General features: G+C 35.2%; 1 protein-coding gene across 1 annotated transcript in view; it reads left to right on the forward strand.

The window, feature by feature from the left end:
• Positions 1–11,811, forward strand: part of MBD5 (methyl-CpG binding domain protein 5) — a 159,750-nt gene continuing 147,939 nt past the window's right edge. The window contains exon 1 of the mRNA XM_015563760.1: positions 1–64. The gene's annotated coding sequence lies outside the window, so the exon portion shown is untranslated. The remainder of the gene's footprint in view (positions 65–11,811) is intronic.

Below are 11,811 nucleotides of genomic sequence, written 5' to 3' on the forward strand. Positions count from 1 at the left end.
GCTGCCTCCATTACGCTGCTGGGTCTCACAGCACTTGTTATGTTTTTAAGTTTGTCTCCAGAAGGTAGGAATTGTGTGTTTTTCTCTCCATGAATTATTCATATAATTATAGTTTTCTTGTCTGTGAATTTAATTTTTATTAAATATTAAGAGCATCTTCTGACATCCAGAGATTAAAATGCCAAAGGATTAAGGCACATAATCACATTGCCTCTATAAAAACATTTTCTATTCTAAAACTAATACATGTTCATTGTAAAAAAAAAAAATATATATATATGCATATATATAATAGTACAGAAATGTATAATAATCCTACTACCTTGAGATAACCATTTTTTTTATTTTGTTGTAATTCTTGCTGAATTTGATGCATCTATAATACATATCTATATAATTATTAAGATTATGACTGGCAACCATAGGATACAAATTAAACACTCTTTGTCTACAGTGCTTCTTTCACTTAGCAAGTTGTGGCACTTTTTATGCCAGTAAATATCATCCACATTAGCATTGTCAAAGGTCATATAATAATCTAATTTAAAGGTATAATATAAATTGTATACCCATTTTCCAATTATTGGGTATTTGAGATGTTTCCAATATCTCCCTGTGGTTAACATGACTTCAGTGAATGTACTTGTGCATACATCTTTGTATTCATGTCTAATGATGTTTAGGACAAGTTCCAAAAGTAAGTATTGTAGAACCTTAGTTCCTAAGCATGCTCTCTGATGAAAGGGTTCCAGGACCTACAATATAAGAAAACACTATTACCCACCATCTTGAAGAATTCCAATATTTAGTAGTATACTAAGGTCTTAGAAATCAAACTTATTTGATTATAGATCCTTTCTTAAAATAAAACCTGTCTTTGGGCTGTTGAGAGTTGGAGAAGTTGTGTAAGTGTGGGAAGGGGGCATATGGGAAATCTTTCTAGTTTCCACTCAACTTTGCTGAGTCCAAAACTTCTCTAAAAAATAAAGTCTATGTTATAAAAAGCAAAAGGAAAATTTTAAAGGGGAATATATTTAAGTGCCATTGTATACACTTACATTTCAAATTAAATTTAGACTTGCACACATACACATAATACACACCTGATAACATCCCACTTAACACTTTGGAAAATACTAGCTTATGGTATATTCTAAAAAAGGGAATTGGTATCAAAGAGTAAATATACTGAAAGTCTACCAACTGCATTTTTACCAGCAGTATAGAAGAGTACCACTTTCACTGTAGTTTTGTCATTTGATAGTAACTGTTTTTGTTTTACATAAATCTGATATGAGAAAAGTATATGGTATTTTAATTTTCATTTACTTGATTGCTAGTGAGATAAATGTCTTTTCATACTTTCATTTGTCCATTCTTTTTCTTTTATGGCCATCTCACTTATGCCCCATTTCAAATTTTTCTTAGGCTTTTTAATGGATTTTTTTGATTGCAAAGAATCAAGAATCGCATTACGAATATTAACACTGTAAATCACATGTTACAATTATGTTTTCCCTCATTTTCCTCTTTTTATGTTTTGTTTTATTTTATGTATTTTAATTTTGCCATGTAAGCTTGGCATTTTATGAGGTTAAATCATTGTCATCTTCATGGATTCTGAATTTGGCGCCTGTATGTGCATTGGCTTTTTCTAAAAAACTTTATTCTGGATAGTTTCAAACATAGAAGATTTGGGAGAATCTATTCTATAGATATAAAAGCCTAAGTGACCAGCCGACTGGCTGACCAGCCAGTAGCTATAATGCATAATGACCACCATGGAACAGATGCTCAATGCACAGGCATGGAAACATGGGACAGACTGATGAATCTCGGAGGGGAGGGGTGAGGGGAGAGGGTGGGAAGAGATTAACCAAAGATCTTGTATGCATACTAGAGGGGTCCTTCATCCTGGTCTGCAGGGATCGGGCCGAAACCAGTTCTCCAACATTCCCCGAAGGGTCCCAGATTGCGAGAAGGCACAGGCCAAGTCATGGAACCTCACCAGTGCACAAATCCATGCACCGGGATTTAATAAACCCCATGTATTTCAATCTGGCCTCAATAATTAACAACTCATGGCTAATCTTTTTCTTTTAAAACTCTTGAGGTATGTTGAAGCAAATGCAGACATTAATTTATTTCATCTATTAATATTTCAGTATCAGAGTTACTCTAAAGGTAGTTTTACCTAACCTGTATTTTACATCTGCCATAGTTTTTCTTGCTGAAATCAGTGACTTCCACTACAACATACTTATAATGTTATACCGAACATCAACATTAGCTAAGATTAGTGTTTTGTAATTTAGAATTTTAAAATAGCCTCCATAAGAATGTAATATACTGACTACTTGTGACCAAAAAAAAATGTGTTACTAATTTTTCATGCTTTAAATGTACATACATCTATGACCCATACTTTTTTGTTACTAAAGTTATATCAATAAAAAGCCTCAGTTTCCATTTTTACTGAAGATAAGCCTTATTAGAAGCTATAACTCTTTTTACACCACAATATAGATATTATTTTTCTGTCCTCAGAAGGTACTGTCCTAAATTGCAAATTGTTTTACTACATTAATGGGGAATTTTTCAAGACTTTTGAATAAAACTTGACATATACCTCTCCAGAAACGTAGCAGATTTTTTTTTTTTGAATCCTTGGTTTAGATGGAATACAAAATTTTATATGTTTTTTTTCTTTTATTGTCTAAAGTTTTACATTTGTCTTCTTTTTCCCCAACTGACCCCGCCCCAGCCCTTCCTACCCCAGGCAAGCTCCCAGTGTCTATGTCCATTGGTTATGCTAATATGCATGCATACAAGTCCTTTGGTCGTTCTACCCCCCCCCCTACCATTTGTCTCTAGATCGATTTATTCTTGTTCATTAAGTTATGTTGATCAGTATATCCCACATATTGAGTGAGATCATGTGATATTTATCTTTCTCTGACTGGCTTATTTCGCTTAGCATAATGTTCTCCAGTTCCATCCATGTTGTTGCAGATGTTAAAAGTTCCTTCTTTTTTTATAGCAGCATCTTTACATGTTTTATGTGATTAATATCTAATTACTTTTTAAGGTATCAGTTAAAAAAAACAGTAATTTTTTTTTTTTGGGGATTGAGCCCATAACCCAGGCATGTTCCCTGCCCAGGAATCGAACCATGACCTCCTAGTTCATAGGCCAATGCTCATCCATTGAACCACATCAGACGGGCAAGAAAGCATACTTTCTTAGGGTCTTCTGTGGCGTTTGGTAGTGAATATAATAGTTCATAGGAAATTAGTAAGATATCCCATGATTACTGCTGCCAGAAAGAGTACAGAACATAATCAGAGATGGTTCTTATATAAAGAAGGATACAAAAGCAAAGTTAGTCTCAACTAGAAATAGAATTGTCAATGTATATGAAAAGCAGAGGAGGAAAATAAGTATGAGCCTTAGTCACAGCTAAGTAAAATCATGTAAGATTTAATAGTTAATAGAGATCTTTGTGTTAGTATTGTCAGATCATATTATTTTATGAATGAGAAAACAAAAGAACAGAGAGTTTAACTCACGTTTGTCCAAAGTCATGCAAATGGTTTTTATTTACAGTTTTCTCAGACGACATTTAAAAGGTTCTAAAAAGTTATCATTATTAACAACAATAAGTAACAATTATTGAGTGCCTACTCTAAACCAGAGAATCTACTAAATATTTTCTATCATTTGACTCATTTAATCCTAACATATACTTTGCGGTAAAAACTATTATTATCCCTTTTATAGAGGTAAGGCAACTGACGCTAACCCAGGGAGTCTGAGACATATAGCCCTTCCTCAGTAAGATGTTGTATTTCACTATCACTCAAGCAGACAGAATTATGGGAAGAACAGAGAAAGGATTGCAATGTTCAATCCTAGAAATAAGCCAAGAGTGGGAACTTTAGGCAGAATAGATGTCAAGAAATAATATTTTGACATCCTAAAGTAAAAAAAAAAAGTGAAAGTCTAGTTAAAGAAATTTGTGGTGTGATTTAACTCTGGCTTATTCTCCGATTTTCAGGAACCATTGCATCCCTCAATTCATTTTTGCATTTAAAAAAATTTATTTTGGATTTTTGAATAAGCGATGTCTTATGACAACTGTATTACAAAATTCTGAATTTACCAAACTCTTCTCCATAATCACTGCTTTTCATATCCCCTTTAAGGACTTTATATATCCAGTTGCATTTATTATGCAATGCAGTCCCTAAGTATTTTTGTTATTAAAATATCTTTTTAATAAATTAGTGAAGAAAGCAACAGTCCAAACAGATTGCCTGTTGCTCTAGGTTTTCATGCTTACTTTAGTGGATCTCTGTAGGTGCATGAATTAGACAAAAAAAAAAAATCATGAAAGAAGAAATGATTTTCAAAGACGAGTATGCAAGTTTAGTTCTAAATAGCAATAGCAATCACAGTTTTAGCTTGAGGCTTTTCGGAGGGATTGTGAATAATGATTAGGGGAGATTATAGGCCTGAGGCAAAGCCTTGGGACATTGACGCACATAGCCAGCCGTACAGCCTCCAAACACTGGTCTTTAGGTTGGCGAATATCGTTTGAATACCAGAGGGAATCAAACCAGAAGCTGTCACTTTATACCAAGGACCATCTCAGGAGTCTGAAGTTTAAATGGTAACATAAATGTTTACCAAAACAAAAACCCTTGGTAGGTTTTTCAGGTCCTGTGGTTTTATTTTATTTTTACTGCTTTGGGTATGTATATTTATTTGCCTGTAGACGGAATTATGTATAAAAAATTGTAACACCAAGAAAGTAATATCACTGTTGAAAATTGTGTTCAGCTGTGTCTCTACATCTATTCAGGGGAAATAGGTAAGATTTTTGTTTTAAAAAAGATAACAGCCTTAGCTGGTTTGGCTCAGTGAATAGAGCATCAGCCTGCAGACTGAAGGATCCCAGGTTCCACACTGGTCAAGGGCACATGCCCGGGTTGCGGACTCGATCCCCAGTAGAGGGCATGCAGGAGGCAGCCAATCAATGATTCTCTCTCATCATTGATGTTTCTATCTCTCCCTCTCCCTTCCTCTCTGAAATCAATAAAAATAAAAAATAATAATAAAAAAGATAATGAATGCCACATCTCATTTTTATGAGATTTTCATGGAAATTTATGTTTGAGAGAATTCTGATTTACTATTCTTTGCTGAAAATATTCTTCTAGCCTGGTATCATCATGTAAAATTATGAACTGGTTAGTGTGGATATTTTGAAAGTCCTAAAGTCTTTAATTCATGGATAATTATGTATTTTCAGGTACTAAAATCTCAGTTTCCTTCTATCTTTATAGCTATTTTCTCTCTTTCCTAAAAATTTGTGACTGAAGTTAAAATGACCCTACCCTTTTAAAACATATTTCCATAATAGATAGTAAAAGGGAAAGAATTAACAAACCAAACATTCACTTACCTCACCCAATGTATGGAATAATAATGATGATAATAGTAATAAAAATAATAGTAATCATCTAATAACATGAATGAGAATAAATAAACCTTTAAATAGTGTTTACTATATACTAGGTACAGTTCTAACTCATAACTCCATTATCATCCCCATTTTTAAAATGAGGAAACTGAATCAATAAGAAATTAAATAATAAGTAGGAAATCCAGGATCAGAAAACTGAATAGGGACTTGAGAGCACAGTAGAAAATTCTCAGCCTTCAGGGTCTCACATCACTTCATACAAGTCTTCATGCTGGGGAGATAGTGGCAAACAAGGTAAGACATGGTTCCTGATTTCATTAAATACAAAATCACACAATAATTTATTTCGTGTTACAAGGTGATGGAAGAACATGTACAGGGACTTCTTGTACTATTCTGAATCAGGCTGAGATCTGAGGGGTGAGTGGGAGCCACAGGGCCAAGTGGAATTGGGAAGGAGGACAGGCAGGGATAACATGATGACTTTTGTGGGCTCTAGACTCTTTTGCCTTCATGTCTCCTGCCTCCAGAAAATATATTAAAATTATATTTTGCAATTATATTGATATGAAGACAAATATGTTAACATTATACATTAAAACATTTCATGGGACTAAAAGGTTTTTTTGTATTATTTTATAAGAAATTAAAACAGCCCTAACTCGTTTAGCTCAGTAGATAGAGCATCAGCCTGCGGACTGAAAGGCCCCAGGTTCGATCCTGGTCAAGGGCACATGCCCAGGTTGCAGCTTGATCTCCAGAGGGGGGCATGCAGCAGGCAGCCGATCAATGATTCTCTCTCATCCTTGATGTTTCTTTCTCTCTCTCTCTCTTTCTCTCTCTCTCTGAAATCAATAAAAATATATTTAAAAAAAGAAATTAAAACATTTCATGGAACCTTAAAATATTATAAGCCCTAGGCATTTGTGCCTACTGTGCCTAATGATAAATCAGCCCGGGGACGGGGCTGGGGAGCAGTAATGGGCCAGAAACATTCCATATGGAAGGGCTAGCTTAGACAGAAGATTTCAGAGGCTAGAGAAACCTGAAAGGAGACTTAGTGTGGCTAAAGCAGAGAGTTCAGGAGCGGGAGGCATGAGATGAGGCTGGTAAGGCAGGCAGGGCCCTGTAGGCTGTGTTTAGGTTTTTTATATTCTAAGAGCAGTGGAAAATCTCCAAAGGGTATGTGTGTGTTTAAATCAAATTAATAATGCACATGGTTAAAATCAATAGTTCTTTGGTCCAGCTTTTCCCACTTAAGCCTCACCTCTTTCCATTTTCTTCCTGATACTTATCTTCATTTTTCCAGGTAAAAGTAATCTACCTCCTCATCCTATTTTTTATTTATCATTTTAAAGCATCATGTATTAACATACACGTTCACACACACGCAGGCACGCACGCCTTATACACTCACGCACCCTACCCCCCTCTACCTTTTCTCTATCATTATTCATTTAGTTTTATCTCTATTTCTGGTTTCTCTATTGTAACTGTGGGTAATAAACTAGTACCTTTATTTTTTGTCCCATTAACTATTAATGCTGCTTTGGGGATTGTTCCCTGTGTCAGATGAGAGTATTAGTGCACACATCTACTTCATGGTTCTGTTCTCGGTTCTTTCATTTTTATATTTCTAAAATTGGTTTCATTTACATTTATTTTATCACTACAATTAAGTATTTATATTATTGTGTCAAAGGGGCCTTTGCACCTGCTGTTTCCTCAGTCTGGAAATTCATTCACCCAGACTACCACATTGCTTGGTCCTTCCCTTCCTTAAATTCTTGACCCAAGTGGCAGCTGTTCAGTGGAGCCATTCCTGGTCATCGTATTGGAAATATCCATTCTACTTCCTGGCATTCTTGCTCTGCTTTCCTTGTTATTTTTTTCTACATAATATTTATTGTTAATATAAATAACGTATTTTCATTTCACCTAATTCCTGAAATTATTGTCACTTTCTACATTCTTGGCTATAGCTTCAAGAAGACAATGATTATTATCTGTTTTAACTAAATTATTATTTTCCCCCTCACTATTATATTCTCAGTAGCAAAATCAGTGCCAGACACAGAATCATTTGAATTAATGGTTAATTATATTTCCAGATGTTCTTCTTTGGTTATATGTCTTTATTTATGCAATTTTTTTGTTTTCTTAAAATTTGGAATTGCCTTTTGTCTTTTTGTATTTTATTTTTTCTAATTTTTAAAATTACTTTATTTTTTAAATATTTTATTTTTTATTTACAGTTGGCATAGAATATTATATTGTTTCAGATGAACAACCCAGTGATCAGACATTTATATAAGTTACAAAGTGATCACCCCAATAAATCTACTATCCATCTGACACCATACATAGTCATTACATTATTATTAACTATATTCCCTATGCTGTGCATTCCATCCCCATGACTATTCTGTAACTACCAATTTGCACTTCTTAATTCCTTCACCCGTTTTGTTCATCCCCCACAACCTTCTTCCCATCTGACAACTCTCAAAATGTTCTCTACATCCATGAGTCTGGATCTGTTTTGCTTGTTCATTTACTTTGTTTCTTAGATTTCACATGTAAGTGAAATAACAATGTTTTTTGTCTTTTTCTGTCTAATTTATTTCACCCAGCACAATACCTCTAAGTCCATCCATATTGTTGCAGATGGCAAGATTTCATTCTTTTTTTTTATGGCTGAGTCATATTTCATTGTATATGCCCCACTTCTTTATTCATTTGTTGGTGGACACTTATGTTGCTTCCCTATCTTGGCCATTTTAAATAATGCTGCAGTGAACTCATGGATGCATATATTTTTTCAATCTAGTGTTTTCGGTTTCTTTGGCTTAACATTCAGAAGTGGAATTGCTGGGTCCTTCTTTATCTCTTGTAATATCCTTTTTGTTTTAAAGACTATTTTTTCTGGTATAAGTATTGCTATGCCAGCTGTTTTGTTTTTGTTTCCAATGTCATAAAATACTTTTTACATTCCTTAGTTTCAGCCTTTGTCTTTTGATTTGAAGTGAATCTTTTGCAGGCAGCAAGCTTTTTTAAAAAAAAAATTAAAATTCTGTATTGTTTAAGGGTGTTGTTTTGTTTTTCATTCAGCCACCCTATGTATTTTGATTGGAACATTTAATCCATTTGTATTTAAAGTAATTATTAATAGATATATATTTACTGCCATTTTATTATTTTTATTTTTAGTCATTTTATTTTCTTCTTCTTAAATAAGATTCTTTGACATTTTTGCAATACTAGTCTGATGGTAATGAACTCCTTTGGCTTTTTCTTGTCTGGAAAGCTCTTTATCTGTCCTTCCATTCTAAATTATAGCTCTCCTCAGGAGAGTAATCTTGGTTGTAGCTCCTTGCTTTTTTACACTTTTTTTAAAATTTCTTTTTTTGTTGTTGTTTAAAGTATTACATATGTCTCCTTTTCCCCCCCATCGACCCCTCCCTGCCACTCCCACCCCCAAGGACAAGCCCCCACCGCCACAGTGTCTGTGACCATTGGTTATGCTAATATTCATGCTTACAAGTCCTTTAGTTGATCTCTTACATCCCACACACACACCCTCCCTTACCTTTCCCCTGAAGTTTGACAGTCCGTTTGGTGCTTCTCTGTTTCTGGATCCATTTTTGGTCATCAGTCTATGTTGTTCATCATATTCCACAAATGAGTGAGATCATGTGATATTTATCTTTCTCCAACTGGCTTTTTTTGCTTAGCATAATGCTCTCCAGATCCATCCATGCTGTTACAAATGGTAAAAGTTTCTTCTTTTTTATAGTAGCATAGTATTCCATTGTGTAGATGTACCACAGGTTTTTAATACACTCATCTGTTGATGGGCACTTAGGCTGTTTACAAATCTTAGCTATTGTATATTGTGCTGCTATGAACATATGGGTGCATATGTCCTTTCCGATTGGTATTTCTGATTTCTTGGGATATATTCTTGGAAGTGGGATTACTGGGTCGAATGGGAGTTCCATTTTTAACTTTTTGAGGAAACTCCATACTGTTTTCCACAGTGGCTGCACCAGTCTGCATTCCTTTTAATATTGCTTGGCAATCCCTTCTGGCCTACAAAGTTTCTGTTGAGCAATCAGCTGACAGTCTTATGGGAGCTCCCTTGCAGGTAACTAACTGCTTTTTCTTGCTGCTTTTAAGATTTTCTCTTTGTCTTTAACCGTTTGCATTTTAATTATGATGTATCTTGGTGTGGCCTCTTTGGGTTCAGTTTTGGACTCTCTGTACTTCCTGGACCTGTATGTGTGTCTGTTTCCTTCACCAGGTTAGGGAAGCTTTATGTCATTTTTTCAAATAGGTTTCAATTTCTTGCGCTCTCTCTTTCCTTCTAGAATCCCCAGATGCAGATGTTGATACACTTGATGTATACTCTTCTCATGTTTTGGATTCTTTCCTTTTGCTATTCTGATTGAGTATTTTCTGGGATCTTATCTTTCAAATTGCTGATTTTATCCTCTGCTTTCTCTAATCTACTGTTGATTCCCTCTAATGTAGTCTCCTTTCAGATACTGTATTCTTTGTTTCTGATTGGTTCTTTTTTGTTTTCTATCTGCATTTTTATATTTGCTTTCTCTTTGTGCAGCCTACTTTAGTGACGCATATCCTTAGCAACTTCCTAAGAAGTGATAACTTTCACGTGTTTGAAATGTTCTTTATTTTATTTTTCACTAGAGGTGTATCCAGGACCTAACTTCAGAACAGATAAACCTAGGAGTAGGACCTGATTGGGGAGGAGGGGTGTTAGGGGGAGAAGAGGAGCGGTGGGGTTGGAGTGGGGATGTATGCATCAGTATTGACACAGGAGAAAAATGCATTAAAAGATGCCATGTTTCTGTTTTGTTTTTAATATATTTTTATTGATTTCAGAGAGGAAGAGAGAGAGAGAGAGAGCTAGAAATATCAGTGATAAGAGGGAATCATTAATTGGCTGCCTCCTGCACGTTGGACCGAGCCCACAACCCTGGCATGTGCCCTAGAACAGAATCAAACCTGGGACCCTTCAGTCCGCAGGCCAACACTCTATCCACTGAGCCAAACTGGCCAGGGCAAAAGATGGCATGTTTTGATGTTTGAGATGTCAAAAGTTCCATCTTTTATATAGCAGCGTAGTTTTCCATGTCTAAAAACTCACATTTTGTACCACTTCGACTTACTTTTTTTAAAAATATGAATCATTGTGTTAAAAATTGTAGAAAAGGCCTTTAAAGAATATGCTGAGAAGCAATTGTTGCCAATCTGTGTGTCATCTAAATTCTACTTTATCTCTGAATTAGAAAGGTGATGTTCCAGAGGCTTCTAAAATTCATTCGCACCAGCCTCAGTTCTTTGTAGCTCATCTGCTTTTTTCTTCTGACCACTTTTGGAGACTACTCTTGTTTTTCTTGGCATTTTTTCACTTCCTAATGATGTAGGTGTAGGCTTTTTCCTATTCATGTTGTATTTAGTGAACACTTTCATCTGAGGAGTTTCATCTCTAAAATATTACCCTGTATTATATCTTTAGCAATTCTTCTCCTTTTCTTTTCCTTCTTATTCTTTCCTCTTTAGCTTCTATTATTCTGTGAAGGACCACATGAGTTGAATAGCTAATGTCATATCTTTTCAGTGATACTTTCTGTTCTTTTTTAAAATCTGCTCTTAGGCAATGATTTCAATTCCTAAACAAGACCCCTCCCCCCCCCCAAAAAAAAAGATTCATAGGAGGGTTGAAATGGAAAATTATGTTTTTGTTTTCTAAGAATCTTTCACACTCTGGAATTTTAGTTTGTCATTTGTTTGTTTTGCTTGTTTGTTTTAAGCTGAAAAGGGCAGTGATTAAGAGCAGTAATTTTTGAAATCAGACTGGGTTTGAAACTCTATCTCACATTTAGTAACTCTGACCTTGAGCAATTTTGCATTGTGTGTCTCTGACCTAATATGAAACGTGATAGTAGTACATCGGATTCAGAGGTCTGAGGATTCATTGAGTTGATAAACATAAAATACTAACAGTAATATCTGGAATGTAGTAAACCTCATATGTATTTTCTATAATCATCTACACTAATAAAAGAGAGAGATGCAAATTAACCATTACTCCATCACTCCACTACACCCACAAGCCATGCCCACCAGCCAATCAGGAGCAAGTATGCAGATTAACTCAACTATGATGGCAGCAGCCATGGAGCTGGAGCACGCAGGAGGCTTGTTTGCCCCAATGATGGAGGAAGAAAAAAAAGAAAAAAAAGAGAGGCTGGAAGCTTCCGTCACGGGGGGCGGGGGGCTTGGCCCGCCTGAAAAAG

The sequence above is a fragment of the Myotis davidii genome, unplaced genomic scaffold (assembly GCF_000327345.1).
Source record: "Myotis davidii unplaced genomic scaffold, ASM32734v1 scaffold110, whole genome shotgun sequence".
Lineage (NCBI taxonomy): Eukaryota > Metazoa > Chordata > Mammalia > Chiroptera > Vespertilionidae > Myotis > Myotis davidii.